At 44.1% G+C, this 22757-nt stretch overlaps 2 long non-coding RNA genes across 2 annotated transcripts in view; both read left to right on the forward strand.

Annotated features, from left to right (window-relative positions):
- The window catches only part of LOC138752078 (uncharacterized), a 126897-nt gene extending 122515 nt beyond the window's left edge, over positions 1-4382 (forward strand). The window contains exon 4 of the long non-coding RNA XR_011350360.1: positions 4003-4382. This is a non-coding gene — a long non-coding RNA (uncharacterized lncRNA). The remainder of the gene's footprint in view (positions 1-4002) is intronic.
- Positions 4383-12378: 7996 nt separating this feature from the next.
- Positions 12379-17208, forward strand: LOC138752099 (uncharacterized). Its single transcript, XR_011350377.1, has 3 exons — positions 12379-12433; positions 12679-12785; positions 16654-17208. It is a non-coding gene; the product is annotated as an uncharacterized lncRNA (long non-coding RNA).
- The last annotated feature ends 5549 nt before the right edge of the window (positions 17209-22757 follow it).

Genomic DNA, 22757 nt, shown 5'->3' on the forward strand with positions numbered 1-22757 from the left:
AGGGCAGAAGAGAAAAACACTGAGAAGTAATAGGGAGAAGGGAAGGGGTGGAGAACTGGAAGAAAAGAGTGACAGGGAAAGAGAGAGAGAGAGGAGGGGCCCAACAGAAGCACATCTTAAGGTTTGGACCAAACATTTTTAAGTGTCAGACAAGTAGAGAATTCTGCAGATAACCTGCTCATAGTTAACCTGTGGCACATTGTGGGGGAATCTCTGACTCACTGTGGATCACTTTGATCTTGACCTGGTGGTGGGTTAAATGAATGAAATAGATCCAGCCAGAATCAAAATTAATCTCACCTGTATGAATGATAGACATTTAGACATACATACTGGGCAACAGGCCATTATGGCCCTTAAGTCCATGCCATCAAATTTACCCCATTAACCTACACCCCCAGTACATTTTGAACAGTGGGAGGAAACTGGCGCCCCCAGAGAAAACCCATGCAGACATGGGGAGAACTTACAAACTCTTTACAGTTAGTGCGGGACTCGAACCCCAGTCCAGTCCCGATTGCTGCCATTGTGAAAACATTGCGCTAACCACTACAGATCAACATTTCCGACTGCCAGGTCTGGCCTGCATCAAACCAACCCCTCGTGTGCCTTATGGTAAGTCATGAGTTCCCTCCTCACGTTCTGCATGGAGCCAAAGGTACTTGGACTGAACCACAATACATATTTTATTCATGTTACATTGACCTGGTGCTGATTGCACATTAACTAGGGCTGATGATTAGAGCATTCAGCCATCACTAAATGCATTGTATTCAAACACGAGGTCCACTTTCATGAGCGGGTAGCAACAATTGAAGTAAGTTGTGCCGATGGAAGCCAAGTTTGCATCTCTTAAAGGGGAGGTGTCCCTTGCACCCAGTCGCCAATAGAAATCATTTCAAATATTTGCCAGAAGCTATGGCCAAACAGAATGGGTACCTTAATTTAAGTTCAGGGATTTTTGCAGGGCAAGGTAAAGAGGAAGAAAGGCCTCTGCTTCATGATGTGTTACCATTTCTGTGGAAGACCGCAGAATCTGTTTGAGCAAGTATCATGAGATCAGTGCAAACAGGTTAAATGTAAACTGGGGTCTGATTAATTATATCCTCAGTTACAATCCCACTAAAAATACAAGTGCTGGAGTCTGGATGAACCTGTGCCGTAATGCAGTAGGGAGTGGTAATGCATGTTCAGGATTCCAGTGTAACATGGACAAATGCATACCAGAGCACAATGGAGTTTATTTTGAACTTGAATTGTGCAGTTCCCTGATTCCCCTGTAAAATATAAAATTACGGCAGTGCTACAATGGCAATGATGAGGCTGGTTCGGACCCACGGAGTGGAGACACAGCATTCCCCTGTGGGGTCCAACTACAATCAACTCGTTGCAGGCTTTAAATGGCCTGTTAAAGGAGCTGATGGTGGCTTTACTTTAAAATCCTTTCTCCATGGTGCCTAAGATGGCAATGCCTGTGCTTGGCAGCAGCCACAAAGCATTGCAGACTCTGGGGAAGAAGAGGCACCGGAATAGGGGGAGACCAACCCCCTGCTCCTCTCTGATGAGGAAAAGCAGAGGAGATGACCCAAGGGGCGATGACCACGGTGGTGGACCAGCTGAAGAATGCACAGGCAGCGGGCTGTTGGAGACTTGAGGCGAGGAACCCCTGCAGCTGGTGACAGCGATCAAAGGACTCACATCAGGCTCCAGACTGCTGGAGACTGGCTCGAGGGTGGCTGAAGAGGTACCTGGTATCAGAACCGGGATGTGAGAGGGTGCCAAGGGATGATGAAGGCTTCCAGCTCATGTTGGATGTTTGGATCTGGAGCTTGGATTTCTGATGGCTGCGAGGCTGTGGAGGCTGCGGGAGGGCTGGGGCGGGGGGGGGCGGGGAGGAGGGTCCTAGCCTACAGACACTTGGTGAGTCTGGGGGAGACTTTGTTTTGCTTCTCTTTCTCTGACTGCTGATGGTGAATCTAACTGCCTTAAGCAAATTTTGTGTAATATTACACCAGTTTAATTACATGTCAATAAAGGAAATGTGATTCAATGTTCTTATGTATCAGAATCAGAATGACCATTTATTGTCATGTACAAGTCAAGAAGTTTGTTGTTTTGTGGCAGCGTCACATTCAACCCAACACCCAACCCCAACCAACCAATTTTCCATTGCAACCGCTGCAACCATGCCTGCCTGTCCCGCATCGGACTGGTCAGCCACAAACGAGCCTGCAGCTGACGTGGACTTTTTTACCCCCTCCATAAATCTTCGTCCACGAAGCCAAGCCAAAGAAAAAGAAGAAAACATTCATATAAACCACCGGACAACAATAAATAAAAATAGTGCAGGAAAGTAAGGCAGTGTCTTTGTTTCAGTGATCATTCAGGAATCTGATGTTAGCCTGGGATGGAATGTAACTGCGTTGCTGTGAATTTGTGGAATTAAACATGGTTCTTGGATAGTTGTTCAGCTGTTTATTCTTCCAATTCCTTCTCCATAAAATCCAGCCTATCTGAGCTGACTTGTCTTCCACCAGCAGTTGAGCTTCAGACTGTAACCTGATTGCTATAATCAGGTAACAATATCAAAGTGCTGCCTGAAGTGGGGGGGGAGGTGGGGAAGGGGTGAAGGGTCATCCCTCCTCATCCTGAGTGGGAACATTAGTGTCGGCAATGACATCCGAAGCAGAGAGTAAAAACACAGCTTGAAGGGACAGCGACATATGGCAACTGTATGCCAGACTTCAGTGAGATCAGTGCTGTGTGCACCTTGCCAAATAATATCGAGCTGGGAGTGTTTGCGAGGTAATTATTTAATCAGGGCTTGAGCAACAATGAACCTCACAAGGTTTGCTCTCGTGTCACTCATACCCCTTAGCGGGAAATCTTCCTTGTCTATTAATTTTGCTTTCATTTGATGTGTTCGAAATCTAGTCCAAGTGATGGCTGGAAACAAGTTCGATACGGTGTCCCCTTAGCCTGCTGCTTAGAATAGCAGATAATGGATAAAACATAAGCCTGCACTGTGTGCCAGTTCATGGGGTGAACACACTAACATGAAAGCACAAGCTGCTTGATAGATTCATGGCTTCACGTTTCTCCACTGTGCACCAGCTGCTCCTCTTCAAGAGTGATGGCACCGACTTGGTTTCATCACATCCTCTCTCATTCAAGCTTAGATCTGAGGGATCTCCTTGGCTAAAGTTACTGAGGTGGTTACACATCCTAACCTTTGACAATTGCGTAACAGGTGTGTGGCTGCCTCCGACTTTAGTGGAGTAAAACATGAAAGTCTGTAGATTGAAGTAAAAAACACAGTGCTGGAGAAACTCAGCAGGTAAAACAGGGTACTTTATATAGCAAAGATAAAGATACATAAGCAATGTTTCAGGCCTTCATCAAGGTATGAAAGCCCTTCATCAAAGTTCATCAAGCTATAGTTCGTACCTTGATGAAGGGCTCAAACCTGAAACATTGGTTATGTACCAGTATCTTTTCTGAATAAAACACACTGTTTGACCTGCTGAACTCCAACATTGTGTTTTTACTCCTAACTTGGGGAAATGGGAATTATTTTTTTTGTTTTAGCTCCATACTTCTTTGGAGACCTCAGTTACTGTTCCTGCATCAATATGAAACACACAGAGTGGGTTCGATTAATTTTCATAATGGCTAATGCGACGCTACTGCAGCACCAACAACATGGGTTTGAATCCAGTGCTGTCTGTAAGGAGCTTGTACATTCTCCCCGTGTCTGTGTGGATTTCCCCGGGGGACTCCGGTTTCCTTCCACTGTTCAAAATGTACCAGGGTGGGTGGGGGGGGAGGGGGTGTAGGTTAATTGGGTATAAATTGGGCTGAAATGGCGAGTCACTGTGCTGCATTCCGAAAATTAAATTTTTTTTAAATGGCTGTAAATAAAATTTGAAGAAACTTTAATGTTAAATAAGAACTTGCAAATATTCAAAAATTTAGACCGCCTTCCACGTGTTCCATCTGCAGAGGGAAAATACTGGGACCTGAAGGAAGAGAGGAACACATCTGGTAATACCCACATCTGGAGAGGTGAAGTAATGCAAAAAAGCACCTGTTATGAAGGAGTAACAACATCTGGCGCACCAAACTAACAACATCTGGGGAGCAATCCTAATCTTCTCACCGTCTTTTTCAATTAGGTTTAATATCCAAACCTATTGAATCGGTTTTATGAATTTTGAACATATGGTACGATTTTGTACATGAACGCCGTATTTGTTACTTTGCTTCAATGCACTTCTACTTTTAATATAAATCAGGCTCAAATAAGGAGTGAATAATGATGAGGTTGCAGGGAGGTAGCTTATCCTTCTCAATATCCAGGAACATAGAATGTTGCCACAACATTCTTCAACCTGTAAAGTAATATGGAAAAATATTTATTACTTACATGGCGTTTTACCGCCCCTTTTAGAATTGCAATTGTTTATTTTCATTGAATCACAGAGCTGTCTAATCATGCAATACATAAGGGCTTTACTCGGACCATTATAACTGTGCTACTCAAATCGTCACGACCTCTGTTCACGTCCCAGAGCCTTAAACATTTTTTTTTTCCTTTTTGAGAGTGGTTCCAGTTTCTCTTCAAAAGTGAACATTAAATCTATTCCCTTTCAATCAGTGCATTCCAGATGATTCCAACTCCCTGCACATTTTTTTTCTCACACATTTTCCCCGTTCTTGTGTGAATTTTTTTTAATCCTTTGCCAATACCTTGTGAGCTCATCCGTGAAATCTCCCCTGAGTGGTGGGAGAGTTGAGGACAAGAGGGCACAACTTCAGGATTGAAAGGCGGGCACTTAGAACAGAGCCGAGGAGGAATTTCTTCAGCCAGAGGGTGGTGAATCAGTGGAATTTGTTGCCACAGGCGGTTGTGAAGGCCAAATCATTGGGTGCATTTAAGGCAGAGATTGATAGGTTCTTGATTAGCCTTAGCATTAAAGATTATGGGTTGAAAGCTGGGCAGTGGGGCTGAGTGGGAAAATGGATCAGCTCATGATTGGATGGTGGGGCAGACTCAATGGGATGAATGGCCTATTTCTGCTCCTATGTCTTAATCTCTTCTGCACAGAGAGCAAGCCTCATAACTGAGGTCCCTTCCTTTTCAAGGCCTTACCATCCTCCTGAAATGAAGAACTAAAACAAGATTCAAGATTCCTTCATTGTCATGTACAAAAAAGGTGTAATATTACATAAAATTGCATTTAGTCTGTCATAAGGCAGGCAAAGATTCACCATCTGCAGAAATTGCCCGGAGCCCCTTACAGCAAAAGAGAGTTCCCCTAGAGGCACTGAGTGTCCATGAATTCATCTCCAGCACGCAGCCACACAGACTTCGATCCAAAACATCAGCCGCCTGAGCTCCAGATCCAAACATCCGACTCAATCAGGATGCCCTCAGGGCCCTCGGCCCCCTCTAACATCCTGGTTCCGATACCTTGTACCCTTCAGCCGGTCTTGAGCCAGTCTCCAGCAGTCTGCAGCCAAGTGCGAGTCCTTTGAGCACAGTCGCCAGCAGCCCGCTGTCTGCGTGGGTTTCTTGCTTTGAGTCACCAACAGCTTGCCCTGCCTGTGTGTTCTTCAGCCTCAGAGACCCTCGCTGGCCTACTGCTGTGATCATCGTCCCATGGGTCGACTCCTCTGCTTCTCCCTCTTAAATTAGGGGAGAAGGACTCCCCATTTTCTGATGCCCTGCTCCCCCAGAGTTTGCAACTCCTCAAAACTGCTGCTGATCATAGGCCCAGATGCCACAGTCTCAGCATTTTAAAATGAACTACCATCAGCTTCTTCATCAGGCTGATAATTGAGCTGTAGAACCCTGCGGAGGAGGCCTATGTCTCCCCTCCCCACTCTCCCAGGGTCCACACCCAAACAGAAAACTGCAACAGAGAACCTACCACTAATATAGACACTGATCATTACACCGTGGTCTGAATAACCAATCCTCCAATTCCCAATGACACCCCTTACAGTAAGAGATAAAGAGAAGCAAAGGAGAGTCCCTTGGGTATCACTGAAAATCCGTGGATTCGCAGCTGCCCAGACTCCTGTTGGATACATTGGAAACCCGAGTACCAAATCCAAACCTCAGGAAGCCTTCAGCGCCCTCAGCGCCCTCTCGAATCCCAGCTCCATTGCCTGATTCTCCTGAACCAGTCTCCAGCAGCCACAGCCTAGTGTGAGTCCTTTAATCTCAAGTTGCCAGCAACCAGCAGCCTGTGTGGGTTCCTCACCCGTGGGTCGCCAACAGCTCGCTACCTCTGTGTGTCCTTCAGACACAGAGCCCCTCACTTGCACTCCAACGTGGCCACTGTCCTGTCGGGTCGCCTCCTCTGCAATTTTATTGCCAATTCTGGCATGTGTTTATCCCTAATTGCCCCAGAACTGATAAAGCTGATAAAGAGTCAGACATTGGTGTGTCTGGAGTCACAGTCCAGACCAGGCCAAATTAATAATTCCCTAAAGGATATCATGACATGGTTTGAAATGCCTTGTGCAATATTGCCTATTGTTTAAGTAAAATTCCAAGTGGTATTATTAATGATCTTGTATCACTCCCTCACCATCACCCCCTTCCCCGTCGACACAATCAACTGGGATTGATGTTTAAAGAAGGCTCAAAAATTTGTTGAGGATCCCTACTACCCCGCAAACAGCATCTCTCAGCTACTCCCGATGGGGAAGAGATACAGGAGTATCAGCACCAGAACCACCAGGCTGCGGAAAGGCTTCTTCCCACGGGGAGTGAGAATGCTGAACAACTATAATGAACTCCTCCTAGACTCTTCTAATCATTAAACAATATTTATTTATTTTTATATATGTATATATGTACTGCATATGTATTGTTTGCTTGTGTGTTATGTTTGTATGCATGTCTGCATGTTTTTGCCATAGGTGCTCTGTGGTTAGTAAGGGATTACTTAAGATGGCATGTGAGTGGAAAAAAAGGTTGAGGACCACTGCCATTGTTTGTCCATAGACCAGCGGTTCTCAACCTTTTTCTTTCTACTCGCATACCACCTTAATTTTGAGATTTGGTTTCTCGCCAAAGACTCTTGCAAATTTCTACAGGTGTAAGTGTGACGCTTCCATCAGCGCTGTCTCCGCTCCATCCTCAACATTCATTGGAATGACTTCATCACCAACATCGAAGTACTCGAGATGGCAGAGTCTGCAAGCATCGAATCCATGCTGCTGAAGATCCAACTGCGCTGGGTCACGTCTCCAGAATGGAAGACCATCGCCTTCCCAAGATTGTGTTATATGGCGAGCTCTCCACTGGCCACCGTGACAGAGGTGCACCAAAGAAGAGGTACAAGGACTGCTTAAAGAAATCTCTTGGTGCCTGCCACATTGACCACCGCCAGTGGGCTGATATCGCCTCCAACCGTGCATCTTGGCGCCTCACAGTTCGGCGGGCAGCAACCTCCTTTGAAGAAGACCGCAGAGCCCACCTCACTGACAAAAGACAAAGGAGGAAAAACCCAACACCCAACCCCAACCCACCAATTTTCCCTTGCAACCGCTGCAACCGTGTCTGCCTGTCCTGCATCGGACTTGTCAGCCACAAACGAGCCTGCAGCTGATGTGAACATTACCCCTCCATAAATCTTCGTCTGCGAAGCCAAGCCAAAGAAATGTGGAGAGCATTGGTTGCATTGCTGTCTGGTACGGAGGAACCAATGTACAGGACAAGAAAAAGGCTGTAGAGAGTTGTGAACTCGGCCAGCGCCATCATAGGCATCAGTCTTCACTCCATTAAGAACACCTACAGAGCGGTGACTTCAGAAAGCAGCCTCTATCCTCAAAGATCCTGACTCTCCTCTTCTCACTAGCAACATCAGAAAGCCTGAGGACGTGCATCCAATCTTACAGGAAGTTTCTTCCCTCTGCCATCAGATTTCTGAATGGACAGTGAGGTGCAGAAACTCCCTCACTTTTGCTTCTTTTGTACTAACTCATTTATTTATTTTTAAATGCAATTTATAGCAATATTTGCATTTGTAATGCACCCGCAAAACAACAAATTTTGTGATATGTTCATGATAATCAATTCTGATTCTGATTCTACCTCTGGTTTCCCTCCGTCTCTCAGTCCTTGTGTTGCCATAATTTGAAATAAACAGTACCTGAATCCCCAATGTATTTCTTGCAGTGTTTTAAGGGAATGGCAGAGACAGCAAGGAAATTCAGAACCAACGTTAAATTTAAAATTTTACATTTTAAAATTTTAAGTTTCATTTACCACACAGTAGAAGCTGATTCTGGCCATTTAAAACCGTTCTGCCAAATTACACCCAAATTAACCTTCAACCCCATATGTTTTGAAGGGCAGGAGAAGGCCAGAGCATCTGAGGAAAACCTATGCAGAAGTAAACGAGGGAAGGAGTCTAGCGACAAGCCACTGGCGCTGTAATTGTGCCACGCTAACCTTGCCGTCCATTCTGTCAGATGGATGTTAATTGCAGCACACTCTTGCCAGCTGAACATTTCTCATTGCTCATTGATTTTATCCTGTATTCTGGACATGGCTGACAGTTACAAAAGGATCAAAAACCAGGATCACAGCTACAAAATGGAATTAGACAGATGGGAAATCCCTTAAGAGGGTGGGAAGGATCGGGAGCTATGATAGAGGCAGAAGCCTTCCACGAGACCATAAGACACAGGATCAGAAATAGATTATTCAGCCCATCGAGTCTGCACCACCATTCAATCATGAGCTGATCCATTTTCCCACTCATCCCCACTGCCTGGCCTTCAACCCATAATCTTAGATGCCCCAGTTAATCAAGAACCTATCAATTTCTGCCTTAAATACAAGCAAATATCCTGGCCATCTGTGGCAAAAAATTCCATAGATTCACCACCCTCTGGCTGAAGAAGTTCCTCTGCATCTCTGTTCTAAGCATATGCCCTTCAATCTTGAAGTTTTGCCCTCTTGTCCTAGACTCTCCCGCCATTGGAAAACAGTGTTTAAACAATATTTGGACATGTATTTGAGGAGTCCTAACTAGTAGGGCTACGGATCCTGATCTGGAAAGTGGGATTTTATTGGATAGCTCTTTGTCAATGGCCACAGACACAATGAGTTGAACACACTTTCTTAGGAGCATACAGTTATTTAATTTATAGCACGGATGGCAGTCTCTTCAATCTGAGGCGCCTGCAAGCTCACACCAAGACACAAGAGCAACTTGTCCGTGAACTACTCTTTGCAGACGATGCCGCCCCACATCTCCATCGGGCACACAAAACTCAAAACGGTCAACCAGTTTACCTATCTCAGCTGCACCATTTCATCAGATGCAAGGATCGACAATGAGATAGACAACAGACTCGCCAAGGCAAATAGCGCCTTTGGAAGACTACACAAAAGAGTCTGGAAAAACAACCAACTGAAAAACCTCAGCAAGATAAGCGTATACAGAGCGTTGTCATACCCACACTCCTGTTCGGCTCCAAATCATGGGTCCTCTACCGGCATCACCTACGGCTCCTAGAACGCTTTCACCAGCATTCTCTCCGCTCCATCCTCAACATTCATTGGAGCGACTTCATCCCTAACATCGAAGTACTCGAGATGACAGAGGCCGACAGCATCGAATCCACGCTGTTGAAGATCCAACTGCGCTGGGTAGGTCACGTCTCCCGAATGGAGGACCATCACCTTCCCAAGATCGTGTTATATGGCGAGCTCTCCACTGGCCATTGTGTCAGAGGTGCACCAAAGAAGAGGTACAAGGACTGCATAAAGAAATCTCTTGGTGCCTGCCACATTGACCACCGCCAGTGGGCTGATATCGCCTCAAACCGTGCATCTTGGCGCCTCACAGTTCGGCGGGCAGCAACCTCCTTTGAAGAAGACCACAGAGCCCACCTCACTGACAAAAGACAAATGAGGAAAAACCCAACACCCAACCCCAACCAACCAATTTTCCCTTGCAACCGCTGCAACCGTGTCTGCCTGTCCTGCATCGGACTTGTCAGCCACAAACGAGCCTGCAGCTGACGTGGACATTTAGCCCTCCATAAATCTTCGTCCGCGAAGCCAAGCCAAAGAAAGAAAAAAGATTCTTTCCCAATGTGACTACTGACCTGATCTATGATATATATTTGAGGAAATTGAAAAATGCAGCAAATTTTAGCCAAGTTTCCTGCAGTTTCCTTTAATAGAATAGTCGTTAAAATCCATTGAATTCGCTGCCATGAATTTGTCTAATTTTTTGGAAAAACATTTGTACAGAATCAGAATTTTTATTGCCATGAAAGTGACACAAAATATGTTGTTTTGCGGCAGTGTTACAGTGCAAATATTGCTATAAATTCCATTCCGAAAATAATTAAACAGTGCAAGAAACCAGGAGAAAGTGAAAAAGTGTCTGTGGTTCATTGTCCATTCAGAAATTTGATGGTAGAGGGGAAGAAACTGTCCTTTTGCTGCTGGGTGTTTGTCTTCAGGCTCCTTCCCAATGGTAGCGGTGTGAAAAGAGCGTGGCCTGGGTGGTGGTGGGGGGGGGGGGGTCCTTGAGGATAGAGGCTGCTTTCTTAAGGCACCACCTCTTGCCGATGTCCTCAATAGAGTGAAGATTGGTGCCCATGATGCCGCTGGCCAAGTTAACAACATTGGAGTTTTTTCCAGCCCTGTGCATTTTTCGTAGCTGTCTTCAATTTATTTCTTTGCCTCTGACATGGTCCCATGTATTTTACATCCTTCCATAATGGACCATCCAGGCACATTCATTGAAAATGAGACAGCAGAGCTGCCAGCAACATCCTGGCTTCCCCATTAATCTCCTTACATTGAAGGGAACTGCTTGGCTCATTGAGGCACTGTTGGTCCTCCGAGCAATCACCTTAGGCTCCTTCCCTCACTGACTTTGCATAGCCAAATTCTACCTGCAGCATCACCTTGTCTTTCCCTCTCACGATGCCCACCAACTCCAATCTCAATTCTCTTACCAGCTAGCTGCACAGGAGTAATTCGCCAATAGCCAATAAAGCTACCAACGCACACATTTTAGATGGGAGAGGAAACCTGAGAACCTGGAGGAAGCCTGATTGGAGAACGTGTCTTATGAGGAAGGTTAACAGAGCCAGGGATTTTCTTTTTTGGAGCGAAGGATGATGACAGATAACTTAGTAGAAGTCTACAAGATTATGAGAGACAAAGATTGGGTGGACAGCCAGCACCCTTCTTCTGGGGCGAGAGTAGCAAACACCAGAGGGCATCTGTATTAAAGTGCAGGGAAGGAAAGTTAGGGGGAGATATCAGGGGTACGTTTATTTACACAGAATGGTGAGTGCCATGCATACATTTCCAGGGGTGGTGATGGATGCTGGAACAACAGGAGCATTTTAAAGATGGTTAGACAGGCACATGAATGCAATAAAATAGAGGGTTATGGGGCAAGGTCGGGAAGGTTTAGTTTGTTGAATGGGTTTCTATTGGTTAGCACAACATCATGGGGCAAAAGACCTGTAATGTGCAGTAAGGCTCTATGAAGAACATGTAGTCAGAGAATTTGCAAACCCCATACAGACAGCACCAGAGAGGGGGTCAGATCTGAACCTGGGTCACTGAAGCTGTGAGGCATTGTGGAATTCTCTGATTAAGATCCATAAATTATTTACCAGACTGAAGCTAAATGAGCTTGTCCAATGGTACTTCCTCAACGTGCTTGTCATTAATAGAATTTGCTGATGACAGATTAAATACACAATTCATATCCAAGTCATATTTGATTCGGTATGGCAGTTCAATGGAATTGAACTCAAAATAAGTGTTTTTCTTTGTTTTGGATGAGCTCAGATTTGCTTTCAGTGTTGGAATACAACAGGGAACTGAGCCAAGTATTTACTTCGTCAATGAACTAGAAGAGCGAGCAATTGTTTTGCTAGCTGAGACATGACCTGGATTTGGCTCAGATTCTATAGCAGGTCAACTATTAATTTCCACTCACTTTAAAGAGATAAATCACAACATTGTGATCACGTTGATGAAAATTAATCCTGAAGCTAAAATACCGATGTTCCTTTTATCTTGTGGCTCCTTTTACTTTGCGATTTTACCCTGTTCTTCTCTTCTCTGTTTGAATCCCCTTTTACGGATTCTTGCTCACTGGGCAGCGAGGGAGTTTGCCCCGAGAAAGAACGTCCCTTCTGGTTTGGGGCCAAAGAGAAGGTGGGAATTATGAAACACTATTGTCAGGGGAACAAAGTGTTCAGGGGTTAAGGAGGAGGGGAGATATAGATCTGCAGAGTCCGTCAACCAAAACAAATGGAAAATATAGCATTTATTCACCAAGATGCAGGAGGGTTCTGGCTTGTCTTGGTTCTGCAATCAATAGAGGGATGTTTATGGCTTCCCACAACCCAAAGAAGACTGAATACAGTTAAGTGTAAACCAGCATTTGAAATGAAATGACTGACATTAAGGAAATGGCTGATTCCTGTATTAGTAGCAGAAGAGCTATTGGGAGAAAGGGAATGCTAGTTTGGGAGTAACTGCTGGTAGACAGGCTTTGAGAGGTTTTACTGCAAAGAAGATAGCTTTAGTAACTGTTGTTGATGATTGATGTTGCGATCATATCCAACCTTGTGGTAAAGCAATCATGTTATGTCCTAAAATTTATACAGTGTCCGTAGCAGATTTATGGAACAAATTAATGGTGGTCAAGTCTTAAGAAATGGCCTCAAAGTCCAGAAATGTCTTCTGCAGACTTTCATCAGCCAGCAAACTGTAGGTAAGTGTCCATCCATAAGACCATAAGATATTGGCAAGTTGGCCATTCAGGCCTAAGAATCTGCTCCACCAATTCATCCATCATAAGCTGATCCACTCTACCACTCAGCCCCACAGCTGGGTCTGGCCACAGCACTCCATCAGTAAAATGTATCCCACCAGGTTTGGACTGGCCGTGATTGGGTTTTCTTGATCCAACCTGTACTCTAGCGGGCTAATATTTTCATTATTAGGTGTCACCTCAGTGAGCATTTAGCTGCTTATTGTCTCTGAAAAATCCTTGAGAAAGTAAGCATGTTTTCTTACTACAGTACTTCAACCACCGTGTCTACAGATTTTTGTCTTTTACTTATGTTCTCTTAGTACAACTGGTGGCGATCAACCAAACTGCCTTACAGCCTGAAGTACTGCTTTGAGTTGCAGTCACAAAGAGGGGTGCAGTGCTAATTTTTTAGGTGCCAGGGCTCACCAAAAACGGCGACGTTGCCGGATCTGGCCAATGAGCCAACTCTCCGGCAGCACTGCACCCCTGGTAAACTCCAGCTATTTCATTCAGCAGGACATTAGCAGACATCTCCACTTTCTCAAAGTCAAAAGGGTAGCGATGGGTCCCAACTATGCTGGCTACACACGGAGCAGTCCACGCTACAGGCCTACGCAGGCAAGTCCCCTCAACCTTTCCTCTGCACTTGACCACTACCTCGGGTGCTGCCATGACGATCTCGTCAACTTTATCCATTTTGCTGCCAACTTTTACCCTGACTTCACATTCACTTGGTTCAGCTCTGGCAACCATTCCTTTTCTCAATCTCTCCATCTCCATCTCTGGATACAAACTCTTGACAGGCAATTCCTACAAAACCACCAATTGCTACAGCAACCTCGATTCCACCTCTTCACACTCTGTCCCCTGGAAGGATTCTGTTCATTTATCTTGCTTCCCCTACCTCTATCACGCCTGCTCCCTTCTGTTCTTCTGTTCCAGGGCATCTAAGATGTCCTCCTTCTTCGAAAGATATGGCTTCCCTATCTTCTGCCATCAACTCAGTCCTTACTCACATCTCCTCTATTTCCTGTGCATCTGCCCTGGCCCCCTTGGACAGGATTCCTCTCATCTTCACCTATCACCCCACCAGCCTCTGTATCCAACATATTATTTTTCACAATTCCCCCCACCAACAATATGATCCCACCACCAGACACATCTTCCCCTTTCCTTCCCCTCTCTGCTTTTCACTGGAGCAGCTCCCTCCATGATTTCTTCATCCACTCTTCTCTTCCCACCAATCGCCCCTTTGTACTTGCCCCTGTGACCACAGGAGGTACTCCACTTGTGCCCACACCTCCTCCCTCACCATCACTCCCAAACAGTCCTTCCAAGTGAAGCAGCATTTCACCTGTGAATCTGCAAGCGTCATCTTGTGCTCCTGCTGTAGCCTCCTCTACATCAGAGAGACAGGACACTGACTGGGAGATCATCACTCCATCCACTGTAAAAGTGATAACCTTCCAGTGGCCACCCATTTCCCATTTCAATTCCACACAGTTTCTCCACATCAATATGTCTGTCCATGGCCATGTGCACTGCTGGGCCGGGACTGTGTCCAGATTGGAGAGGCAGAGCCAGGTATTCCACCTAGGTGCTCTCAAGTTGACATTGATTTCTCCAGTTTCTGTTGGGCCCATCCCCCCCCCCCCTCTCTCTCTCTCTCTCTCTCTCTCTCTCTCTCTCTCTCTTTATATTTTCCTGACCCATTGTCTCCTATCCTCTGAGTTCCCACCCCTTCCCTCACCATTCGGGGGGCTGAGCCCTCCCCCATCACCTCAGCTTTTGTCTCTTCTGCCCTCCCACCTGTGTCTTCTTGCTTGTTGGCCTGTGCACCTCCCCTGCCCTTTCCTCTCTCCTCTTTTCTCCCCATTATTTTATTCAGGAACCTGTCTGCTCTTTGCCCAATACCTTGATGAAGAGCCTGAAACATTGGTTATATCCTTTGCTTCCAAAAGACATCATGTGCCCTGCTGAGTTTCTCCTGCACTTTTGTGCTTTGCACTGGCAGAAATGTGTTATCTAATAGTGCTTGCGAGGCTTTTAACATCCATTTGTGAAACAGAGATGTTCCAGTTCAATTGAACTGAAACATGGCAACTCCACTACTTGAGTTCTTCAACACTGGAGTGGAGCATCAACCTTGATTTTACGCTAGTCACCTAAATGAAGCATGAACACACAATCTGCAGTGATGAGATGCTGGCACACGTCCAAGTCGATCTCAAAGGCCCTTAGTATCGGCGTTCTGTTTGCTGCTGCACCTGGATGATGATTCAGAGTGGCTTCATAAAGAGTTACAGTTCCAAGCATTACTTGCAGGTACCAGGTGATTAGGAGGTTGAATGCTGGCTAACATCCTACTCTGGGAAATGGGTTGAAGCTGAACAACTTGGCTGCTCTCGTGTTTCAGTAAGATTAAAGTAACCGCGATATGGTCAATTTAAATCTGAAGTGGTAAGGCCCGCGTGACCTCATGGCAGAGAAAACGATCTGAAATGTGATCATTTTCAGCAGGCCTTCACACAGTGGACACACACACAGAGCAGATGGATGGTCTCTTCTCACCTTGTAAATTCTTTCATTTTTCAAACAGACAGTTCAGTCTAGTGCTTTATTATTCACTTTGTGACTAGGTTCCCTCTCCACCACAGAGGTTACGAGAGAGAAACACTCTTGAATTATAGAATCCACGTACCTCTTCAATGTACAAAAACACTGCAAATCAAAAGGGAAAAGAAAGCAGTACAAAAATGTTAAAGTGTTATGTTGATAATGTTATTAGGTGGTGGCTTCTATTATTAAGCTATTACTATTACATTTAACTGGCGTTGATTGAAAACTGCAATTCCAATAATCTTTGCAAACAGTTTTTGTCATTTCACATGTCATCAGGAGCCACTCATTGACTTTTAACCTTCTGGAGTCTAGTTTCCTCGAATAAAAATCAAGGTTTTCTTTCCCTGGAAAGAAAGTAACTGGAAATGGATTCGGGACAAAATTTTAGAATCAATGATAGATATCAGTTAATAAAACTGTCAAGAGCATTTGTCTGGTTATTATTGCTCCAAGGAATCTATCACATTCATTCTTTCAGTCCATAAAAGGTATGGCACCTTCCATAAGGTCAGCGTGATAAAAAAACTGCAGATGACTTCTGATATGACTATCCGCTGCAGCATGGAAAATGAGGTCACTTTACAAGCTCCCACAGATGGAACAATGATCAGATAGAGACCCTAGGAATTCACCCTGATGGTAGTGAAAGCGTATTCTACTTTATAAATTAATTCCACTGAATTAACACAAGTTTCAGCAGGAAAATTGTACAAATATGTCAAACTTTTCCAACTACCAGAAGAAAATAATGATGGCACTGCTGGAGTTGCTGTTGGTGTAGACCCGAGGAGAGCAAGAAAAGGAGACACAGCGCTACTCTGCAGGGTTCTACCACCCGGTTCAACTACAACCAGCTCTGAACAGGCTTTAAACAGCCTATTAGAAGAGCCAACAGAAGTTTATTTTAAAGTCCTGCAACCACAGTGTCTAAGCCCAAGATGACAGTGCCTGTGTTCTGCAGCGGACTCTGAGGGAGCAATGGACTGGCACAGGGTACCAGAAAACAGGGAAGCCATCTGTTGATGACGAATCTGTCTGCCTTAAGGCAGACTAAAGCAAATTTTGTGTAATGTTACGCCTGTTTTATCACATGACAATGAAGGAATTTTGCATCTTGGATGAATCTATAATTGTTTAAGATTCTTGCTGAGCGTAAATATTGGCTATACGAGTGAAAACTTCCTTCTGGTTCTTTGCATAGCAGCTGATGTGAGGACAGATGCAACTGCCAACCTATTTAAAGAACAACATCTTGCATTTGGCAAACACCATGTACTGGACTGTAAGCCTGGACCTCTTGCTTACAAAGACACGGGTGCATAGAAGACATCATATTTCAGATTTCGGGTTTATTGTAAGAATGACATCACATACAACCATGAGATAACTTTTACCAGCAGGCGCAGCAAAATTACCACTAATTGGTAGTGCAAAAAATAAACTGTACATAGTGTGAACGGGTAAACAATCAAAACATCTGTAAATAGATAATGCATGTAAACAAACTAACTAACAGGGAGAGCAAAGAAAATCAATAAACTGCAAAAGAGTCCTTAAACAAATCCCTGATTGTGTTTGTCATTGAGGAGTCTGAGGGTGGAGGGATAGCAGCTGTTCCTGAACCTGGTGGCGCGAGTCTTGTGGCACCTCTACCTCTTTCCTGATGGCAGCAGCGAGAACAGAGTGTGTGCTGGGTGGGGCAGATTCTGGAAGATTGCTACTGCTCTCTGATGGCAGCATTCCCTGTAGATGTTCTCAATAGTGGGGAGGATTTTGCCTGTAATGTCCTGGGCTGTGCCCATTACCTTTTGGAGGGATTTATGCTCAGTGGCATTGGTGTCCTCATACAAGATCATGATGCAGCTGGTCTGCACATTTTCCACCACACCCCTGTAGAAATTTGCCAGGGTTTCCAGTGTCAAGTAGAGGTGCTTACGTGCTTTCTTCACGATGCCATTAGTGTGTTGGGTTCAGGAAAGACCCTCTGAAATAGTGACTCCCAAGTACCTAAATTTGTTCACCCTCTCCCCCTCTGATCCCTCAATGATCGCTGGATTGTATATCTCTGGCTTTCCTTTCCTGAAGTCAACAATCAGGCTCCTTAGTTTTGGTGACATTGAGTGCAAGGTTGTTGTTGGTGCACCATTCACCCAAGTTTTCAATCTCCATCCTGTACACTGACTCATCCCTTTTCTTTATACAACCCACTACCGTGGTATCGACGGCAAATTTGTAGATGGTGTTATTGTTGTATCGAGCCACACAGTCGTAGGTATAAAGTGAGTAGAGCAGGGGGCTAAGAACACAGTCCTGTGGTGCTCCAGTACTGATGGAGATTGTGGAGGAGATATTCTTACTAACCTTCACTGATTGTGGTCTGGAGTTTTTTTTTAACTTTATTTAAAATTTTATGACATGAATAAAATAAAAATTACATGTAAAGAACTAATAAAAAATAAAATAATAAAAATTAGAATACTACATCATTAAACTACACAAATTAACCCCCCCCAATAATTATAACACAACATTAATCATCTAATTTAAAATTAGTCCAACCCTCCCCCCCAAAATAAAGAGTGAAGAATTAATTAACAATGTTGTAAATAAAATAAAAAAACCCCACTTACAAAAAAAATAAAACTTAACAACAAAAAAAATTACTAACAACAAAAAAAATCAATACTAAAATAATACCCTTAAACATATATTTAAATCAAACATAATACGTGTATTTAACAAATGAAATCCACTTTAAAACTAAGTTCAAATATTAAAATCATATATCAACCACATATCTGTTATACAAAAAATCATAATTAATAATACATAAATACAGAATTTCCATTAATACCAAGTTTCCTTTATAATTCATCGAGAGAACAAAAACATCCCTTAGAAAACCAATCAGATAAACTTTTTATTCCCTTCCCCTCCCCTTATATAAAAAAAGAAAAAAAAGTTCAAACTCTTATAAAATTCTCCATATTCTTCATTTATAACATCTTCAAAATTCTCTATCGAAATTAACTTAATTTTATTAAACTCTTCTCCCTCAATGTATTTGTACTTAATTTTCTTATTTCTCTTCTTATCACCTTTCTCCTCATCTTCCTCTTCATCTATTTCAACATCCTCAATTTTTGACTTATTATCTTCTGTGACATCATCCTCTTAAAAAAGAAAGAAAAAAAGGAAAAATCCCCCCCCCCCAAAAAAAGGGAAAAAAAAGGAGAGGAAAAAAAACCTCCTAATTCCCTCTTAATTACAATCAGAAAACAAAGAGTTAAAAAAAAAAATTATTTATTAAAAAAATATAATCAAAAAAACCTTCACTTCTTAACCCAAAAATTAAAAAGAAAAAAAAAACAGGTCAGAGGTCACAACTACCTCCTCCTGTTTAAACCGCCCAAAGCGGTAACTCCCCCAAAATATTGGGTGTGAGATAACTCACAGGTAGCTGATGACTTCTGGAAACTAGTGCCCACCCAGTTCCCTCTCCCAACTCCCATTTCATTAAACTATCATCATTATTTAAACTATTTAAACTCTTTTCAAAAAAAAATAAAAGATTTATTTTCTTAAATCAACGTTACCACTTCGATCACCATTGCTTCCATTTCTTTTAAAAATCTGGATCCCACCTTACAACTCTACTCTCTTTGGAGACCTTGAAGGACTACATCGTTCCTGAAACTGCATGATTGGTAGAGACTAAGCAAAGTCCATAACCTCTTTAGGATTGTCAAAGAATTTTGGCTAATTTCCATCCTAAAAAATCTTCAGTACCGCAGAATACCTGAATGTTGCCCTATGTCTTTTTTTCCACAACCGTTCTTTCACAGAATTAAATTCGCGTCGTAATAGCATAGTATTAAATCTCCATCTTGAAGCTTTCTGAACATGTGCATTTCTAATAGCCATACGTAAAATAGTCTCTCTATCACAGTAATTTAAACAGCGAACCAGAACAGGTCTTGGATTCTGTCCTGAAAAAGGTCTCCTTCTCAAAGCTGTATGAGCCCGTTCCAATATTAAACCTTCAGAAAACTTATCTTGTCCCAACACTTGTGGAATGTGGTCTGGAGTTGAGGAAATCCAGTGGGGTATTGACTCCCAAGTCTTGGATTCAATCCTTCAATTTGGGACACTTTAATAGAGATTAAAGTAGGAATGGGTGACATAAAGTATATCATGAGTGGGAGAGAATGAGGGGAAAGAACCTTGGGAGGGACTAAAAATGAGAAGGCATTGGAGAAATGATGGAGCGGTTTTCCATTTCCCCATCTGTCATATTATTTGAGGGCTTCTTTGCAACAGACATAATTATTTCACTAACAAGCACCAGGACCTGGTCTGGCTGGCAGAGAGTGGATCACTCCCATTGAGATCAATCCTGCATGACTGGAACATCACCCTCCACGACCACTGTCCTCGGGATGGCTGCAGTGGGGTGGAGACCATCGCCCACCTCTTTGCCGAAGGCAGATTCGCAAGGAGGGTGTGGAGAGGATGCAGGGGCTCTGTCACGGTTCATCCCCAGTGGCAGCGACTCCCTGATGTACAGAATGTTCCTGGGGACACATTCTGAGTCAGACATCCAGAACTGAAAGACCATCAACTCGGTGAAGGACGGCCTTTGGTCGGCCAGAAACCTTTTGGTCTTTCAGCACACTGATTGTCTGTCTGGGAATACTGCTGCCTGGCACATTCCAGGTTGCAGGACTACGTGTTAACTGACGTGCTCAGGTTTGGTGCAGCCAATGCGAGGGCACTTGTGGGGAAGGAGTACAGTTTAGAGCCCCCCATTACTGGGCTCTGAGGGGTTGACACTGAGGGGAAGCTCCTTAAACCAACAGAGGTGGGGGGAGTGGAAGGAACAATAAGGTGTCATAACGTTGGTAATGGAGCATTATGGGAGAAGGTAAAATGTACTGTGATGAGATGATTATCACCATTTGAACAGATCCTTTTTCCTGTATTGTAAATAATTTATGCAATAATAGAAACAATAAATATACATCCTTGAAGTTTCTTTCCTGTATTGTATATAATTTATTATGACTTTATCATGCATAAAGTGTAGTTTTGGAAAATAAATTGTTACAGAATCTACATGGACAAGGGCCACCTTCATCTCAGGCAACCCAAGGATTGGGAATGCATATAAGGATCGTTCAAGTCAAGTTTATTGTCATGTAATTGTACAAGTCCAATGCGACGAAACAGCATTCTCCGATCCTCGATGCAAAAACATGCATCCAAGCGTAACACACATACAGAAAAACAATACATATGCAGGACAAGTATTTCATCAATACAAATAAATATTATTTTGTACATGGGAGAGTCTTGGATGGTCAGTGTGAGCAGTTCCATTGGCCATTCAGCGTTCTCACTTCCCATGGGAAGAAGCTATTCCTCAGCCTGGTGTTTCTGGCTCAGATACCCCTGTATCTCTTTTTGACAGGAGCAGCTGAAAGATGCTGTGTGTGGGGTGGAAGGGATCCTCAATGATTTTGTATGTCCTCTTCAGTCAATGATCCTGGTAGAACACGTCAATGGTGTGTGGGGAGGGGGGGTGGGGGAGGGAGACCCCAATGATCCTCCCTGCCACTCTTATGCTCCTGTACATTGACCGCCAATCCAGTTCTCTATATCATCCTTACCACACTGTGTTGCAGCCAGCCAAGTCACTCTCGACAGTGCTCCTGTAGAACGTTGACAGGATGGTGGCCAGTAGCCTTGCCTGCCTCAGTCTTCCCAGGAAGTCTAGTCATTGTTGCCCTTCCCAACAAGTGAGGAGTTGTTGTGCATCCAGGATCCATCACTTCTTAAGTGGACTCCAAGAAACTTGTTGTTTTCTGCTCTCTCCATGACCAAGCTATTAATATTAATGTGTAGTGGAGGGTGGTCATCCCTGGTCCTCCTGAAGCCTGCGATCATCTCCTTTGCCTTGTCCACGTTGAGACTCAGGTTATTATTCTCACACCATATCACAAGATTTTCCACCTCTGTAGTGCGACTCATCATTGTTGCTGATGAGGCCGACCATTGAGAATGGAATTGTGATTAAGTGATTACAGTTTCTTTAACATTTAAAATATGGATTCATTGTACAAATATAATATCAGATAAAAACATTGTCCAAAATCAAATAATAAGCATATCTTTTACTTTTCCTTTGCCTTTTAACCTGTGCCCTTGAACCCCCATTGGAATGCGGGAGCTGAGGTTTCTCTGGTTGGCACAGGAATCACGTAGCTTCAAGGATCAAGGTTCATTTTATTGTCACATAATAATACACTAAAAATGCAAGATATTGATATACTTCGACTTTTGTGTGTCTTAAGGCAAATAAAGAGTCCCCATGAGCATTTCCCAGTGCCCCTGACAATAGCAGAAAGAGAAGCAAAGGAGAGTCCATTCAGAGTCACTGAGTGTCCGTGGATTTTCCTCCAGTGCTCCTGCAGCCTCTGCAGCCGCACAGACTCCTGTTCAATCCCTCGGCACCCCGAGCTCCAAACCTCAGTCATGATCAGGAAGCCTTTAGCACCTGGGGTCCTTTCGGAGTCCTTCTTTCCCTCAGTACCTTCTTGAATCCCAATTCTAAGACCTGGTTCCCGTGAGCCAGTCTCCAGCCTTAGTGGGCACTTTGACCACACGTCGCCTGTAGCCCGCAGCATTGGGCTATTCCCCAGCACATTGCTGGCCATCCCAGCCAGACTGCACAAAGAACACAACGGCCCTGCAGCTTCATGGGTTGACTTTGCCATGTCTGTTGAATTGGCCTAAGGGATGTAGAGAGCCTGTGGAGGTTTGTGGCCACAGTCTGTGGGATCTATCCCAATCTCATAGCAATGCAGTCAAGCAACACAGACATAAGGCCCTTCAGCCCACGGAATTTGCACTGACCACCAACTATCCATTTTCCACATCCTCCATTAATCTCACATTTTTAAAATTTCCCCACATTCCCTTCATCCCATCACTAGATTTCACCACTTACCTACGTGCTTGGAGCAGTATACTGCAATCAATTAACTCCAGCTCTGAAGATCATATTGGAGGGGTGGATCTGGAGCTCGGGTTGTCGAGGGATCGAACAGGAGTCTGTGCGGCTGCAAAGGCTGCGGGAACACTGGAGGCGAATCCATGGACACTCGGTGTCTCTGAAGGGACTCTCTTTTGCTTCTCTTTCTCCCATATTGTAAGGGGCTGGACGACACTAATGGTGACTCTTTGTCTGCCTTACAGAAGGCAGAAGGCAATCTTGTGCAATATAACCTGTTCTGTATGATTACGTAG

This window comes from Narcine bancroftii, chromosome 1 (assembly GCF_036971445.1).
Source record: "Narcine bancroftii isolate sNarBan1 chromosome 1, sNarBan1.hap1, whole genome shotgun sequence".
NCBI lineage: Eukaryota > Metazoa > Chordata > Chondrichthyes > Torpediniformes > Narcinidae > Narcine > Narcine bancroftii.